The sequence below is a fragment of the Dromaius novaehollandiae genome, chromosome 6 (assembly GCF_036370855.1).
Source record: "Dromaius novaehollandiae isolate bDroNov1 chromosome 6, bDroNov1.hap1, whole genome shotgun sequence".
Classification (NCBI taxonomy): domain Eukaryota; kingdom Metazoa; phylum Chordata; class Aves; order Casuariiformes; family Dromaiidae; genus Dromaius; species Dromaius novaehollandiae.
Window position 1 is genome coordinate 47,427,801 of NC_088103.1, and position 18,780 is coordinate 47,446,580.

At 41.7% G+C, this 18,780-nt stretch overlaps 1 long non-coding RNA gene across 1 annotated transcript; it reads left to right on the forward strand.

The window, feature by feature from the left end:
• Positions 1-1,211: 1,211 nt before the first annotated feature.
• LOC135328770 (uncharacterized) lies at positions 1,212-18,437 on the forward strand. Its single transcript, XR_010389809.1, has 3 exons — positions 1,212-2,230; positions 9,991-10,088; positions 18,067-18,437. It is a non-coding gene; the product is annotated as an uncharacterized LOC135328770 (long non-coding RNA).
• Positions 18,438-18,780: the final 343 nt, after the last annotated feature.

Genomic DNA, 18,780 nt, shown 5'->3' on the forward strand with positions numbered 1-18,780 from the left:
CAGTGGCTTTTAGCAACAGCTAAATTCATGCACGTCGGTTACCTTACAACAAGCTCTATTTACTTTGCGTGGGTAAATGCGGGTGGACACCAAACACGGTGAAGCTCTCTCCATCCACAGAAGCGCAAGTATCGCACCAACATAGATGGCAGCAGTCTCTTTATAAAAACTCCTTTTTATAACTCTTCATCTGGGATGGTCTTCATCACACTGGCTAGTGCTCATGGTCTCACTGAGGCCAATGTGTATCTAGACTGCCCTTGGCCAGACTCAAAACAAAAACAAGACATCAAGGATGATGCCAGGCATGGCGAGAGCACACAGTCTCCGGCAGACGGGCAGATGGGAGCGAGCCCTGTGCCCAGGAGCCACTCTACATCCTAAGAGGACATGCCAGCTTTGACTTGTTTCGTTACTTAATAACCTAATAGTTTTTGTTAATTAATAACCTAATAGTAGCCCCTGAGCGTAACCGTCTCGTAGACATGGTTGATCCGCATGTGGCAGGTAAAACAAAAAAAGTATATTCCCCTGTATAACTCTCGTATTATGTTGTCATTATATTAAGGTAGTTCAGCCTGCTCAATATTCAGTAAATTTAAGGGAATGAATTGAAGCTATTTGCCTATTTTAATATGTACTCTCAAAGACATTTTCCAATTTTTCGTGGTTTAATTAAAGCCTCATGGCAATGGTATGCTTCTTTCTACTGCCTATGCCAGTGGTTAAAAAATTATGGGGCTTCAGGTACCCTGCCTGTCATTAATTGCACTGTTGCAGATTAAAGGATAGCAATATTTTTCCACAAATGCTACAACAGGCAAAATTAAAAATGCCCCTTGCCCGCTTAAGTGGTGACAGTGCTCTGAGCGCCCGGCAGCAGGATGGGCCAGCACGGCCCCGGGTCAGCCCTGCCCGGGACTTGCCACTTGCACGCGAGCTGGGTGCTGCTAGTCTCACCCCACTTAAATCCGTGGCCTTTCATTTTGCAGGCCATTGCGCTGAAAATTTTCCTGCACGTCCCGACGAGTGGAAGAACTTTCCCACCCCACTTCTTAATATTAGAAAGAATAAAGTCTAGAAATCTCGGAATTAAGAAAAGTACCGCTGGAGTACATTCGGTGCAGGACAATGCGGAGGAAGGTTACAAGTATATTAGGATAAGGGCACCACAATTATATGAAGAAGTCTGGAGAGAAAAGATTACATTGTTCTGACAACAACATTTTTCAAACATTTAGACCTTTAATATCATTAATTTAAAGTACAAGATTAAATATTTTATGCAAATATTCGACAACAGCAAAGAGCTCCACATATTAGGATTTAAAACAAATTGAAAGCATGCAAGACATATTCATTCCTTAAGCAGTTTAGTTAAAAAATCGGTATTGTCTCTATTAGGATTAACTGACAGTAACTCTTTGTGTTCAAATGGATTTAACTTCACTGTGGTTTGTTTTCCAGATATCATTGTCCTCCAATAATCATGGATAAAGGGAAATGTAAAAGGACAGATCAAGTAAAAATATATCTTCACATCATAAACACAGAATTATGTTTAAATTTCATTACTAAATGGGATTTCGGCTTCATATACCATGCCTAATCCTGCACTATAAAAGATGTATAAAACCTCTTGACAAATTCTAACAGACTTTGTGGAAGTTGCACATATATTGATTAAAACATCAAGCAGTTACATACAAACCAATAATGAATTACTTCTTGTTGGAAGATAAAACTTTGTGATATTTAAAATTACAGACTTGAAAGTAAGTAAAATTACCCCTAATTATGCAGAAGGGAGCAACACCTTAGCAGTAAACAAGATAAGCACCTCAAACAGCACTAATAATTTTAATTAACATTTTCTAGTTTCCTTTCACCTCCTTTCAAGGTCATCTGCCGCCTTCTCCTAGTGCAACATTACAGCACAGTGTTAAAAACTTACATTCCATTACTAATCACTTTGATAAGCCAAAAAAATTACTTTCCAAGACGGATTTTTTTTTCTTTTTAAATCACTTAATCATGTGCAAAAGCAAATATTTCACTGTGTAGAACTGTCAGAAAGGTCTTTTGGAAAACTGCTCTCAGAAGTCATATCCCAGCAGCCGCGTTTCAGCTGGTCATTTGGGGCCCGATTCTGAAAAGCCGAGGAAAAAAAATCATCTGGGACTGTTGCCTGGGAAAAAAGTGCGAGGCAAATCCTGCTAGCATTTCAGAGGTGAGTTTAAAAAATAGGACTGTGCCTGATCTGTTGCATATCCAGATTGTATTCCAAGTTCAAGAGAATCCTAAACTGTAAACACGGTAAATGAAAATTTGGCATAGCACGATAATCTACACGGTATCGGTATTCCTTTTTTTGAGCACCAATTAATAAATGTGTGCTCGAGATTTGTGATTTTGTTAAACTGTCCTTTTCTGTTTTTAAAATCCAAAACTTGGTAAGAAAAGGGCTTTGTTATATCAGTGGGTTTGTTCCATGCCACAAATTTAATGTATGAGGTCACTTGGAATATAATGTGTAGTGAAAGAATCTCATTAGGCTAAAATGAATGTAAAATGTGTCAATTTGATCCAAATGAGAACTGTAGTAAAACCATGTTTGATGTTCATGTGCAATAAATCTTTAACATTTGTCTGTAAAGTATTAGAGAACCCATAGGGAAATCTCTATTTGTGATAGCTGCACATTTTCAATGATTTTTTCTATAATCCTTTGTTGACATTTAGCATATGGTAACAGAAAGTAAGATCCTAAAATGAGAATTATTAATTATTATTCTAAGGTAAACAAGATGGACACCTTCCATACAGCTATGAGGTTTTTGAGAGAGACAGAATTTATTAAAGCAACTCACTGTCCTACATTTACTAGTGACTGGTCATCTTTCCTTCATTTCTAGGTTAAAAAAAGTACCAAATCAAAGATACCCCACCTGGACCTTAGTGGATTCAGTGTTAAAATGTCCGATGGCCGTATCCTGCCACTTCAGTTTTATTTTGATATATTCATATTGTTAATTACTGTTGTATTTCAATTTTCTCTCTAGTATTTTTGTTCATTCATAATAGCTTTATGGTTCAGTGGACCGAAATGACTAAAATGAAAGATTTCCAAGATTTCTTCTGGGAGTAATTTACAAAAGACCACAATTTTTTAATTGCTCCTGATGTTTAGTTCTGGATATTTGCAAGAGGGGAAATCAGCCCAACTCTTTTAGTTGCCACACCAACCGTGTCAAATATATATTTTTGATCTCTCTTGATTACTTCATTTCTTGCAGTCCACCGTCCATATTTTCGGGACTCTGCTATAGCAATGCCATGGTGTTTATATTTCTGCAGCTCCCACTTGCTTTCGCAGGAGATTTACTAGCTCTTTAGGTCCTTTGAGGAGGCTCGGGGAATAATGGGTGAAATGTCAGAAACAATTAAGAAAAATGGAGGCATTTCATTTAAGCAGTAGAAGAAATACATAACTTTCGCTGAATGACTGAACTCCAAGTGCCACAAGATTGCTACAATATGAGCTCTGGCTCCTGATTATCACAAAGTTTTTTAACAAAAACAACCTTACAACACTTGCATGCCAAAGGTTGCAACACAGGCTTTGGCAGGAAACGCGAAAATGCTCTAGCCTGGGAAAAGTCTTCGAGCAAACTCGCAGCCGTGCTGATTTACGTTTTTTACAGCGGTACACGCTATACGGTGAAGCAACAGCAGCTTTCCGAGGCCAAGAAATGACTTTAGGAAGGCGGCTGCGATAGGCACGGGAAGCCGCGCAGCATCACCGCAGCCGTGCCCCGACGAGCCCTCCTCCCCGACCCCTCCGCGACGTGCCAGCCCTTTCCACAGCGTTTGTCCATCTCGTGATGGCTGTCCGGGCCCTTTATCAATAACTGTGGTGTTCTCGGTCGCGTTTTCTTTGGCTTGCAGTCTGCTTTACAAAACCGCTGCATACTTGACAGTTTGCCCTAGCTAAAAATTCCTTGGTCGGAGAAAGCACGGAGAATGAAACAGTATCTGGTGTTGTAAAATCCTGACCAGATTCTGAAATATTGCCTAAGCCCCTGTCAACTGGAAGGTGATTTCTCCAGGTCATGGTTTTTGAGGGGAATTGATGGTACAGTGCGTGCTCTGCGCACGGCTTGGTCTGCACTGTATCTTCTTCAGCAATATCTATAGCCACCTTTGGTACTCGCCGCTTCCCGCTGTGTTTTTGGCACTACATTTACTTGCGTACGTAGATTACGTGTTGAACATAGGAAAGCGAATCAAGAAAAAAAGCCTATCTGCCTACTGGGTTTTCATTTCTCTATTTTTATCTGAGGGATAATCAATTACCTAATAACCCTGGGAAAAAAAATCCATCCGAGGCGAAGTTAGTGGTAATAATACCCAGCATTTATAGTTTGTTAGTAGCTCTCATGGCACTTTTCTGAAGATGTTGAGCCCGTTACCCTCACTTCTACAGATGAGGAAACTGAGGCACAAATGAGGCGGTGCACCCAAGGAAGCCAAGGCAAGCTGGATGCAAAATACAAAATCCAGTGCGGTGCCCTTTCAGGACTGCCAGCATGAAATGAGAGACCAGGTTCATGGCATCTCTGGCAGCCCAAAACCTGAAAGCCATCCAGCATGATAAAAAGGGCCTCTCCTGCTCCAATTTCTAAGTTTGCAACCTAAGGTGCTATGGATGAGCATATGAAATTTTGGATATTTTCAGTGCCAGACCTGAATAGTCAAAGTCCTTCTGTCAACAAGAACTTTATGTGCTGACTTTCAAGCATCTGCTTAAAATTGTGCTGAAATGGAACACAGGCTTTGGTATTTTGCCTAGCATTTTGCCTGATATTAATAATTGCCTGATATTTTGAACAGTCAGATTGTCCAGCTGTATCCATTATAAGTCAATACATTAAAATTAAGTTCTATGTACTTACGTCATAAGCTCTGACTATTGCAATTTTGCAGGGAATTGTCCCAAAGGCAAATTACCTCGTACCTACCACATCTTCCCACGGAGAATTGGGGGCAAAGTCCAAGGCAAGTCCACCAGATAATCTGTCCAGTTCAGTGGCAATTCCTACAGCCTTAATTAGAAGGGAAAAGACCTAGTTTTGCATTTCCTTATCAGCCCCAGGCTTCTTTTCTGCTGTGTTACTGGTTTTCTTAAATTCTCAGTGCTGAACCCACATGTCCACCCTGCCACCAGCCTCTGGGGAGGCCACGGTCGAGAAATTAAACCTGCTTCCACCGCCCGTGTAGAGACTCTCTGAGGTTGCTAGGAGGTTCCCATTAGGAGGACATGTTCCTGGGGCCCAAGACGTGTCTCCCACGGCTTTCCAGGCACTGGTGTTAGTGAATCTGGCACATCATTGTTTTTAATATTCTTACTAGTTCTTTTTCGTTGGCCTCACTTTCTTCCACTCATTTTGAAACTCTCGACAAGCTTTCATCAAATGCTTCTGACAAACTCAAAGAATATCTACAATAGGCACCAAAAATTTAGTACTGTAATTTTATGGCTATGCTGAAGTTCCTGAGTATTACTATTATTTTATGGAATGATTTTTCCTCCCCTTCTTTAGTCCTTCTTCCTATGTTCTTCTGTAGAATTATAGGTGAAATGTATTTCTTGGCTGCTGTTTCATCTTTTGTTCATACAGTTAAATATTGCACTAGTTAAGGATTGCACGAGGGCCCCACATTAAAATTTTATTGTATTTTTGTATTTATTTTTGGCCCGGATCTGGAGGCCTCTCAGGCCCAGGCCTTGTGTAATTTTATTGGCTTGTGGGTGGAGGAAAGGACAAAAATGAGGTTTGTGGCCAGAATGTTATCTTTGGCTATATGTGTATATCTGAGGGCCTGATTCTTTTCTGATTTGTAAGCATGTAAATCACAAGCAGCTCCAATGGCAATGCAAAAGTTCAAGTGATGTAAAACCCATGTAAATTAGATCAGAATTACCACTGTGACGAATGCAATGTAAGCATTTTGCTATTTATGATTTAACTCTGAGCTGTTGACTAGCCTCTCTAAAGATAAGAGCTACATATAACTCAATTGCGGGTATCTTTTTTTTTTTTTCTTTTTGCCTAATGACAGCTAGCCGAACCGAAGAGCAGAACGGCTCTTTTTGTGAGCTCTACTGTCTCGTAGTAACAGAGCTGAGAACACAGAACTCATCAGGCCAAGGCTCGGAGCTGAAGTTTGCTAGCCTCGCTTTTTGAGTGAAAAGCACTTTATTTTACCCTAATTCCATTTGCAGATATTGTTTAATTCAAGCGCTGCAAAACATGGATTTGAGCATTAATCGCTTCATTTTAAAAGGGAGTGTCCATGTGGCCAACACATAGGGAGCTGATGGACTCCGCTTAAACATCCGTGCCTACATGCTTACCGCAAAGGCTATTTGTTCCCTTAAGGGCGACCTCAGTAAGATAAGAACCGGGCTATATCTCTGCTGTGTTACAGCAGTGCTGGAGGTCTGATCCCTACTTGGACCAACCATCCTTGCCCTCTCTGCCCTCTCTCTCCAAATTATAGACCACTCTATCACTAAAATCATCTTCCTGGCCCATACTCTGGTCTGCCCCATGCATTGCTCACCCGCTTGAATCACAGCACCTCACTCATCCTCCCCTTCCTCTTCCCGTCGCAGTCCCCCCATGCTCCTTCCTACAGCGCTGCCTGGCTCTCTTCCTTCACCAAGGCCTCTTTCCTCACCAAAACCTGTCTTTCTCTCACGTTTTTGCACATTTTCTGCATGTCAGGGCTTTGGCGTGGAAACCACTTCTCCTGTGAGCCAAACCTCCTTATTCTACACTTTAAAATCCTTATGAAATTTGGCTTGCCTTCCTAAGCTAAGCCTCAGCTCCCTTGTTACTCTTCTAAATATAAAACATTTTTATTGCATTAAGCTATGTCAAAAAGAAAAAAAAAAGAAAAAGAAAATCCCTGGACCCAATATGAAGCAAACGTGCAGAATTACATAACAGGGTATCACGTGTCTTTCTGTTTTGTCTCCCGCTTGCGCACTCTTTGGGGCTCGCTGTCTGTGTTCCTCCTTGTCTGCCTCCAGCACTGAAAAATCCATAGCAATCATCACTAAAGGAGTTGTTTCCAGACTAAAATAGAAAGTTCTTGGAAATGGGAAAACCCATCCCGTTATTGATCACGCTGCATCACTTTCTGAGAGAGAAATCTGTTTTCTAGGGTATTCACTTAGCACCTTTCAGCTACATTAAACTTCACTTTTCCATACAACTTAAGGCACCATTTAATGGGCTTATTTATATTTTTATATACACTTTTCATTCATTATTTCAAATGTAATTTTAATCATTTCATCAAAGAGGCACCTTAATTTCCCAATAATGGCACTTGTTACTTTAAATATTAAAATTCACATTAGGAATTCCCCTGACTGCATATGCATTATTTGCATTATAGATTGCGTGCATGTCTCTGTGTGCATATATGTATATATAGAAAAATATATATATAACGTGCACACATTTATATACATATACATAATTTAAAAAAAATCAGATAGTCTTAAATGCTCCTACTGCTGATTTGCAAGCAGAGAGCAAATGCCAAAGAAATTAGTGATAAACAAGGTCCTAACACTCCAAAATTAAAAGCTCCTAATTTTCAACTTTAAATAAATCCTTATTGTATAGCAGAAATAATTTCTCATAAAGTGTTTCCAGCATACAGAGAATGCTTTTAGGACATACAGCATTAACATAATTTTTTCGACTGGGGTTCTCACAGGACATCTGATGAAGTCTCTACCCTTAATTTTAATTGCGTAGGCTGCATTCTTAATTAAAAACTGTACAAATGGATTTTATGCCATGCCAAAAGAAATCTGAGTTCATTAGTTATAAAACCTTTTAAAAATTGATGTAAATATGTGAATTCTTTAAAAGTTTGAACTCGCAGTCCTCATTTTAAGTTGAGTAGGCTTTTATCTAGAGAATAATGAAGCCAATATAAATTAAGATAGTCTAAGTTTTTCTTCGCCGTCATTTTCCTTTTCTTTCTTTTTCCTTATGCGGTTGGTGGGAGTCAAAGAGTGTGGGGGTTATGTCTTTATGCCATTATGCTTCTCCTTGAAGAATCAAATTCGTTTAAATCTAAACTGTGAAGAAAATTAGAGGGGGAAATGCATTGACCCTTTTGTACTGGGTTATATAAATAGAAGTTCATATATCTTTTATTAATTCTTCATATTAAAACACAATCACACCATCTCAAGCCAATAAAATTAATGGAAATCTGTCAAACTGTAACTTTGGAGGCAAACTCTGGACATTGCTTAAAGAAATATGTGCGCCTTATTGATTTTTATTTTAAAATCTGTGAGCTGTTAATTAAAATGCTTTTCCATAACTTGACAAGTCTTCAAATAACAAATGGGAAACTATGAGAGGTTTGTTTAACCTGACAAATTACTAACCTTTCATTTTGCTGGCCATTCATCTGGCTGAACGGGACCTTTCCTCGTCCGTGACTGGCAGTCGGGAGCTATCACTTTGCCTTTTCTCGTAGGTGACACCAAACCGATATCGGCTGTGGTCACACAAAATACTAATGACTTTAAAAAAAAGAAAAAAAAAAAGGCATGAGAACTGAGGGCTGAGACTGAGGCCAGCTTTTCCTGGGTTTCAAATTAATCCGTAGGATTTCCTGAGGAGGGTGTGCAGGAGCAGCCCAGCCGGCGCTCGGGACCACACCGTGTCCTCACACCCCGCGTCTGCGGACTTTCGTGCCCTGGCTAGGGGCAAACAAAGTGGAGAAAAAGTGAAATTTAAGTGACGGTGTTTCCACTTGGTAGTCAAACGTATTTTAGCAAGAATGCAAATTAAACGATAAATACAACAAACTGTACAAGGAACCGCTCTGCTTCTTCCCGTCCCCTTCATTGTTTGGTGTTTTTGAACATCTCTCTGCTTCTGAGCTCCAGCCGAGCGTGGCAGCAGGGGTGTTGAAATACCACATGAAAAGCTGTGTAAGTGCTTGTGACATTTACAACATGATCTGAAACAGGAAGCACCAGAAATCTCACAGGAGATAAGTTCTCATGAGTTTCCAACCCAATTTGGCACAATGAAGAAGTTAGACAGTCTTTGGCCAGGCATCTTAATTTTCTTTTTTTGATGCATATTTCAGGCAACAAAACCTCTGCACCTTTTGAGATTTGCCCATTACTGCATCCTACAGATCGTCAAAACAATATCCCAGTATAACTGAATATTTTCGTTTAGAAGCAAACCAAGCAGGGAAGCAGGCTGGCTTTCCATCAGCAGGATCCTCCACCTTGCACACAAACCTCAGCTACCCAGTGAGCGCTTTGGCCCGCGAGTAAGCTGTAGGGTTGATTCATCGGCAAGTTCAGGCCAACAGACTTCTCCACGTATGAAAACGCCTTTTACTGCACTATTTTACTGTTTGAAATTTCTGAACACATTCATAAAGCTTACCATGAGAGAGCAGCCAGAAGGAATCGCTGAATTTAATACCTTAAGGAAGCAGGCAATTGTAAATTTGCTTTAACAAGGTCCAACAGTGCTGCTCGTGCTGGAGTGGAAAGTGGCATTAAAACACCGTCACGATACACTTTGAAACTTGTGTTTTTTTTTTTTTCCTATCTTTCCTAGTAGGAAGGAGAATTTGAGGCCAGACAAATTGAGAGGTGTTACATCAGCAAGAAAGGCAAAACAACAGCAGACCTGCCCTGAGCACAGATGCCTGAAAGTAGCATCCTAAACACCTCACTTCCTAGGAAAATTAGGCTAGATTGCTTAGAAAGTAGAGGTGGAGAGGAATGTGCAGTCTGTAGCACATCCTGCACATTGCAGTGATTTTTGGATGGTTTAAGCTGAAATTAATGGCACTATAAGGAATTTTAAAAACAGGAGGGGCTCTGCTCATATTCTTTACTATATGTATTTTTCCTTTCAGATGTAAGAGAGCTTGAGGAAGGGGAAAATGAAGCAGGCACCTAGAAGTCGTTCCCCTCCTTCGTGACAGCACCGGCCATGGCTGAACACACCGAGATGGTGAGTAGCTTCTCATGTCCCACCCCGCCAAACAGAGGAGGAAAAAGGAAGCCACGTCTCTGACTTTCGTTTCATTTTATATTTGACCTCTTTCCTTTCCTTTCGCCCCTCTGCCACTCCACGGGCCAAATGTCAGTCCCCTGGCACTAGCTGCTCATTCGTTTCCTCCCTGACCTCTGTCGCTCTCCTTTCCACCGCTGTCCTTTTCCTTTGATGTAAAAGCCAGTTTGGGATAATTACGGAAGGAATCAGGATTTTAGGGCAAATAGAATATAGGTTTTAGGAGAATCACAAAAATCTTTAATCTTTCCATTCTGGCATTTGCTTAAGTCTTTGCCATCTAGAAAGAGGAATATGAAGCACAAAATGGTTTCTTTCACTTTTGAAGCGCAGTAAGTTCCTTCACGTGCCGCCCACTTCAGCCTGCGTTCATCTCATCTACCTTTAAAACCTCTAATTTAAATTAAATTAAGAACCAAGAAGGTATAGATGGCACATGGTCTCAGTAGAGTTGAAGTCAAGAAGCAGGAATCTCCAAAGGCTGCATGAGGCTTTGAGTGGGCTTCACCATCCTCTGGAGATGCCTCCAGTGCTGCAGGGAACCAAAATGCTAAATGGGGCATCTCACCCTTCGCCTGAAGCTGGGTGGTGTAACCCTGCTCCTATTAAGAAAGTCATATTTAAATACCGCTCGCTGCAGTATAAGCAAATACATTTTTGAATGGGAAATGGGAAAAAAAATAACACCAAGGGGTCCTATCTCTCAAATAGTCTACAAAACAAACAAACAAAAACATCCACTGTCATTGCACTCAAAACATTGCCTTCAAAGAACGGCAGAGCGACTCATCTGCAAAATGGCAGAGATTCACAAACTCTTGATCCATGCACCTATTTCACAGCAGCCAGACTCGTTTCTCCCGTGATAACTGCTCTGTGAATGAAACCACAATATGTTTGCTAAGCAGATCTTCAGCCTCTTGTTTATATTCACATACCAGTTTCTATGCCAGCTCCATGGTCTACCCAGAAGTAAAGCAAAACATTTGTTCTCCAGAAAAATTCACAGAAATGGACACAAACAGTCCCATATAATTGATAGTTTTATGAGATTGAACTCTGTAAATTTTTTTAATCTTATCCCTCTAGATCCAGTTTATATGCACATTTGAACAATGACTTCATATCCTTTCCAAACAGAGATTCTGGGATTCAGTCTCATCATTTGGCCAACAAAAATCCCCGAGTGCCAAGAATTTCTAGTTTTGTTTTGTTTTATATTTGTCTCTTACTTGTTCGTTTACAGGATTCCTCGTCAAACCAGTCAGTCAGTGGAATCCTTCCAGTTTGCACCAGAGGCAGATGCATAAATCTCTAAAATATTTTGAAAAATCGAGTGTTTTTGTTATCTCAGTCTCTCGTAATCCAGATTCCAATTCTAAATCTTAATTATTAATCTACTGTAAAGAAATGAGTTTGCAGATGACTGAAACATTTACTTTTGGATCATGTTCACCAGAAAACCGGGAGAAATGCTGCTTGAATTTTCCGACACCTTTCCATTTATTAAGCTAGCATTAGTGCACTGCTCTGCCTGCACCCAAGAGCTGCCACAGCCGCCCGCGGAGTACATGGTACTTGTCACAGTCGCCAGCTATACATTTTTTCACAAAATTATTCTTTTTGTTTATGTCATAAGCTGTGGCCACAATAACATCTCTAATTTTTTCTAGAGGCTGTTTTCCGGCCAAACCAGGTCCCTGAAGATGTATGCTGTCTCTGAGTGGATTATATTACATTTGTGAGACGCAGTCCACTAAAAAAACCCTCCTTGTATTTCCACAGCATTTTTTTTTCTGGCCACCTAGACATATAAATGTGAAGCTTCGTTACGAAGCTTATGAGCCAGTTTGTGGCATATTTTCGCCACCAGTTGGGAAACAGATGACCTTGCAAGACTGCTCTTCCTTACAGCATCACTTTGGGTCAGGACATTGCCTTGCTCGAGATGGCTCAAGTCTTCTGCAGTTAGAGAGGAGGCCAGCGAGCTACCAGGAATGAAAATCCCAGGGAATATTCCCATGAGAAGTCACATTTTGATGCCAGTTTTGTGATGAAGTTCTGTGCGTTTTTCTGACTGCGGAGAAAAACCGTTGAAGGGAAAGGTGAAAGAGGCTCTTGAGATGCCCAGGCTGCCTCTCGGAGCCAGGAGTAATGCGGCCAAATTAGCGCGGTGCTAAGCCCGAGATAATTAGCATGGAGGACATGAATGATAGAGCACATCTGGGAGGGCGGCAGGAGGCAAAAATAGCTTGGAAAGTATCAACTTTGGCTCATTTGAACATTCTGGCCATTTATCCTGGTATCTCTAACAAAGCTCAAATAGCGGTGTTTTTCCTCACCAAAACCATTCCAGGCCCAACAGGGAGCAACAGAGCCTCCATTTTTCTTCCTAAACTACCATGAAGTGTTTCTATATGCTGTCACACATCTATGTTTTCCACTTTAAAATTTTATTCTCGAATATAATAGGAAAGCTTAGTTAATTGAAGGACTGTGAGACAGCTGGAAGAAAGACGTCGCAGACAAACTGCGAGCTGGTAAAAACAGTGCTACTCGAGCAGGCGGGACCTCGACTTTCGCTCAGATAAATTCACATTGCAGTTTCGCCTGAGCACAGACCGCTGAAAACATAAGGGAATGGAGATTTGTTCTATGATGGATGAGAACGCTTCTGTATTTCATTATGTGAGACATTCATAGTTACTTAAACGAGTAATTTTTTTAGCAAGTTTGAGTAGCGATAAATGAGAGGGACCTAATTCATTCACATCGTGCACGTGAGTGCCTTCATTCTTGTCCATGCCGATGCAATCAGTAGTAATGTTTCCTCTTGGTCCAAAGATCGCTTATAGTCAAACAGTAGAGCCTAAGAGGGTGGCCTTGGAGGGGCAGTACCCATGAGCCAGAGCCGCTGGTGCCCGTGGGGTGGGGACCGCATTTGGGACACCCAGCCACTGAAAAACATACTGAAACGAGCCAGCAACCCATTCGAGCAGAGCGCTGGAGAACTGTTAGGTGGTAACAGCTTCTGGTGAACATGACTAATCTCAACAATATTTGAACCAATAACCTCGCGGCGAACAACTTCACAGCCCCTGAGCGTTTTCTCAGCCTCCCTAGTTTGATATTTTCGTTCCCAGACCTGCCTATAAATAGATCTCTGTTTTTAAAATTTTGCTTGTTTTGCATAACGTATCTTCTCTGGAATACAATTTATATATTATCCCGGGGAACAACTGCCGTATTAAACTGCCGTGTATTTCTCCTTGGATAATTAATGTAGATCCCAGTTTTGACAAAAGATATGCTGGTGCTCTTACAGGACATATCTTAATGTAATTAACTGTATTGCATTCCAGCAATCATAAATATTGAAATTCAGCCCTTATACATCTGTAAACTTCATAGCTACCTAAAAAAACACAGGTTGCTTATTTTCTATTGCTATTATTTTAACTAGGAATGAACAGATGTACACAAAAAACATTGTTGTTTTCTAAGATGGGTTCAAACCCGGTTTCAGCCAGAAGCGTCTGCCAATATTAATGGACCGGTGAAGCCAGAAGTTGCTTATCTGAGAAGAAACCCTGCAATCGTATGAGGAAGGAAGACGCCAATTACTAGTCGAGAGAGGAGCTATCGCGGAATAAGAAGAGGTTCCGTTTTCTCTTCTTTCGCATCTTTATTTCAGGGTTCAAATTGGCGCAGGAATCAGGCGGCTCAGGAGAGCTAGGCAAGCGCGGCCACAGGAGAATTTTAATTTATTGATGGCTCTTGCCCTACTGTACGCTCGCTGCTGCTATTTGAGTGTAATGGCTGAAACAGATGTTTGACACCGCAGCACCTCTTCATAACTCCACTCTTCAAAAACAGTTTTACAAGTGCTCGCTCGCGCTGGTTCCCATTCGGCACAGGAAACTGAGGTCATGGCGAAACATGAGGCCCGGGCAGGAGCCTGAACTCATGTGCACTGCAGCTGGGCCCGCCTCGTCCCAGCCCGTTAGCAATTTATGAAACAGGCATAATTTCAAACCTACGGACAAAGAAATGAAAGTGTTGACACCATTATTGTAACATCTGTGGAGGGAAAAATATGAGCCCTTTGCTGGGTGTACAAATGACTCAAGAACTATACAGATTTTTTACGGTTAATTTTATTCTTTATCAGGTGTAATTAGTTTTAATATGAAAAGTTCCCTCAAGTTTCGGGATCAACCCTGAGCAGTTGCTTTCTGGATCATAGGTTTTGTGGTATTGCTCAGAAGCACTAATTCAAAAAGCAAGTGACTTTTCCGATACTCCGAGCTTTTTTCTTTCTTGATGATTATCTTAACATATGCTCATCTCTGAATATGTCCAAAAATCTTCCCAGGCATACAATATAGGTAATTCCATAGCTCATTTTAATAAAGATAACAGATGATCTGTGCAGTTAGATACACTGGTTACCCTTTGTTAGCTTTGCTGGCTCTTATCTTCTCTATGAAATCAGTGAGGGTATCACCAGGCATCGGGGAATATTCCTGCTGGTAATACAGCCTGTTTTACCAAAAATTTTGGCCATGCAGCAGTAATGACCCTGGCCCTAAACTCGCATGGGCCGGGGGGTAAAGTCACGAGTGCGGTTCACGGTATTGCTTTCTCAGCCTCTAGCACATGTTTGGTTGCTCCGTGTCCATCCGCATCCCAGAGTTATGAGAATAGCTGTGAGATAAAGAACAAGTGGAGATTTTTTTCCTCTCCCTCTTTCCTATCCTTACGCTTTGATAAGCGACTCGGTGCTTGCTCTGTTGCTGGCACGGATCCGAAGTCCGGTAAAATCAATGGAAAGATTTCATTCACGTCCACGGGTTTTCCACAGGGCTTGTGCTAATTTACAGCAACGGTGCCAGTTAGCTGCTCTGCTCTAATGCCGGGTTAAAACATCTGCTGAGACCTCACGGCATCCAAGGGACAAAGCCTGCAAATGCTAATATTTCATGTTAGGCAGCCTTCCTGCTCTTGAGTTGGAAAACACATGATAGGAAAGGTTTCACAATTAAAGGCAAGCCCACATAGTTTGGTTTGTTGATAGTCTTGCAAAAGCAAACAAAATAATTCCTTACCAAGCTTTGCAAGGAGCCCATAGTTTTTTCCTACGGGAACACAAAATTGTTCCATAAAACTGTGGGGAAAAGTTGAGCTGACAGCCAGAGATTAAATTCACTTTTCTAATTCTGAGATGGCGACAAGTTTAACTGCTCTGGCTTGGCGCAGATGACTCGGGTTGTGGGCTGTGTTTGTCTGCTGGCGAGGCGAGCTGTGATGCCCGGACCGGGTTTCAAGGGCGACCTCAGGGTCCCTCTTTCCCAGGCTTAGGCAGGGCAAATGTCACGTGCAAGCGCTAAGGTTGGCCTTCCCGGAGCGTGCCAGAGCCGCCGCTGCTCCAGCAGCAACCCCCCAAAAGCAGCATTTTCAGCCCATTTAGAACTGCGCTCACCTAAGCCTATATCTAAGTGACTGTATATATCTAAATGACTACTGGAGGCAGAAGACTTACTTTGCCGTTTTTTTAAAGGAGCTCTTTGAGGTATGCACGCATCGATAGAGTTTTTAAAGAAAATAGCTCTTATTAAAAAGGATGTAAATGCTGGGTTTTGAAGGAAGGTTCTTGGTGGCAGATCATCCCCAAGTGCGGTGGCCCAGAGACGGCTGGGCTGGCGTTAGAGGGTAAAGTCCTTCCCTCACGGACACCCTGGGGCCGATGTTGGCAGATTACGGTCAGTGCCCTCTCCTCCTCTCCCTCCGCGCTCAGCCCCACTGACCTGAGCTATGGGCAGCTGTAACCGCTTTTGATTAGATCTTGGAAACTCTGGGATTTCGTCACGCCGCCGGACCGCTGGGCCCTAGCACTCTCGCTGCCTACAGCCGCTCCTGATATTACATTTTGGTTTAAATCTCAGCACAGATGTGAAATAAGACTTCTGCGCTCTTTGGAAAAGTTATTAGGTTTACAATTAGTAAACTGAACAATGTCAGGCTCTATGTAAAGATTACAAGTGTGAAATCTAGTTCTGCCAGTAAATTGCTACCTCTTCTTTAGCATTGCAAGCCATGCTCTCAAGTTTATTTGAACACATAAAATATGCTAAATGTTTAGCAGCACCACTGTGTAAAGAAGAGTTGGATGAAGTATATATTTTTAAATACAGCAAGTAATAAAATGTTGAGTAAATTCCCAAGAACATCATTTTGGGGCAAGTACAATAGAATGCTTAATGGAATAAATTCCCAGGTCTGCTGTTTTTATTCCTTTTTTTTTTCCTGCTTTAATCTCCTTGCCCAGCCAGTGGTGGCTGTTATGGGAGCTTCAAGAAAGGCGTTTCATCCGTTGGCATTTTCGATATCTCTTCTGCCTAGCAGCTCGCGCGGGGAGGATGCTTTGCTCCATCTCCACCGGCGCGGCCCCCGCGTCTGTCGGGCAGCACGCTACGTGGGCCGGAGGCTGGCATGGATCTAAATAATTGTTCACAGTAGGACCACAGAAGACAAAGAAAATTATAAAGCAAATGTAAAAAAAAAAGAGGCAAAGAAGCCTCCCTCATCACAGATTCATTTGCTCCAAATTTATTTCCTTCTCATTTAACTTTGTGGAGATAAGTCCCAGTGGGCTTCATCGGAAAATCAATCTCTCCGTGTTAAGTTCTAAATGGAGTTCTCAGCAGATAACCCCGGCGAGCAAAGCGGTGCAAGAGAGCCGAGTTCTCACCGAAACAGTGTGCGTGTTGTTTCGAGCCCCTACTGCAGGTTAGAGAAAAAAGCTGTAATCAGTATTGCCTCTTCCCAAACCACTGTTTTGGGGGTAAGTCAGGTGACATGCTGCCCAGTTCCTCTAGCACTTTCTCATATAAACCTTTCTGCAGCTGGGCTTTTGTATGAATAAAGCATGCAAATTTAGGACCTTGCCCTTCCCTAAACAGCTTCCTATTTCGGGGCGGAGTCTTTCTTTTTTTTGCTTTTGTTTGACTTTTCACAAATCAACTTTTAACCTATTGCAGCACAGTTATACTCCAGGCAGCACAGTGCTCTCCTATACCTATTGTTCTAGTTGTTTGCATGCTTTTGCTTTCAAGATAAATATTTGTAGGTTATTTTTCATGTTAAAAACTGGCTGCTGTACAGTAGCTCTGAGATGATGCTCCCAAATTGTTCTTATTTCTCTTGCTGTTTTTCTGGACTAACCGTTCTGGAGCGTGCAAATTTTAATTCAGTGTAATTGCACTAGAATAAGCACACTAATTGCAGGAGACATAATACGGAAAAAACAGTTTCTAACATTAAAGTTCTTATACTTTATTTTTGTCAAAGCTTTCTAGTGTGTTGATTTTTAGTAGTTAGAGTGGCGTATTACATTGATTTTGAAACATCATCAAAATACCTTTATAAAAAATTGCTCCACTGATCTAGTTTAAATATCTTTACTTCTAGATAATTTTTTTCCTGGAGACGGTATTGAGCAATATATTTTCTATACTGTATTTGAGCTATCACCTAGTACAGTGCAGTACTAATAGTATCATAGATGTCCAAGTTGCAAATATTTAGCACAGAGCAGTGTCTGGAGTCGTGAGGGCTACATGCAATAGTGTTGGCTGGACTGACCCATCTTGCAGTATATTTGGGGACTGAATTTTACCCCTGTGTACTTGTTCATCTCCCATCAGTTTCAACAGGCTGGAAGAGCGCCCTTGTAAAGAAAAACATCTCAGCGTCACTAATATGGGGTCAGTTCCCAAGTGCCACGGCATCTCCAGGCTAAATCCGGCGGCGATCTGCGTTGGTGGGAGCACTGCTGGTGGACGTCTGTCTCCATGCAGAACTGCACTGGCAATTTGGTAGGGCTCCGTTTCTCTTCTTTAATGCATTTTTCTTTTAGGTGTGAAGACGATTTTGGCCTAGCTGCCCATGAGCAAAAGCTCAGAGGTAGCACTGCCCGTCTGCCTTCCCCAGCCGTCTTCTGCGTGACCACGGGTATCACCGAAAGTCGACCATTCGCCATTCAAAGCAGAAAGGAGGGAAAAAGTACGGTCCCTGTGCAGATAAAAGGTAACCTGGTAATGAGGATGCACCAGCTGATAATTAATAACCACAGTTTTCTCTGTCTAATTTACCTGCCCAGGGCAGGAAGGTGTATTCTACATGAGTTTAAGTGCTGCTCCTTTCAAGAGGGATGAGCTCAACCTGATGAGATCTAACGAACTCTTTGTAGTGAACAGCGCAGGTGCTAAGGATGGGCTTTCCCCTCTCCAGCTCCAACAGGAGATTTAAACTTGTCAGCAGAAAAACAAACCAGAGCATTTAAACCCCCTGTTAGCACTGCTCAAGGAAATCCTTGGAGTCAGACCCCGAGGAACACTCAAGACCTATGTTCCCCACAATTTAGCAATAGCAAGTGCACTTGCATGGTACTTCCATCTGCAGGACAGCAGTAGTGTTGGAAGTACCCAAGAAATTTAAAAAAAACCTCAGCATTTATGCAGATTTACAGAAATTTTAAGGATTTATTCTGTGCCTGAACAAGAACCAAAGTGCAGCTGAAAATATCAATAGCTTTGTTTGGTTTTAGAATGATGTCAAATATCAGTTAACT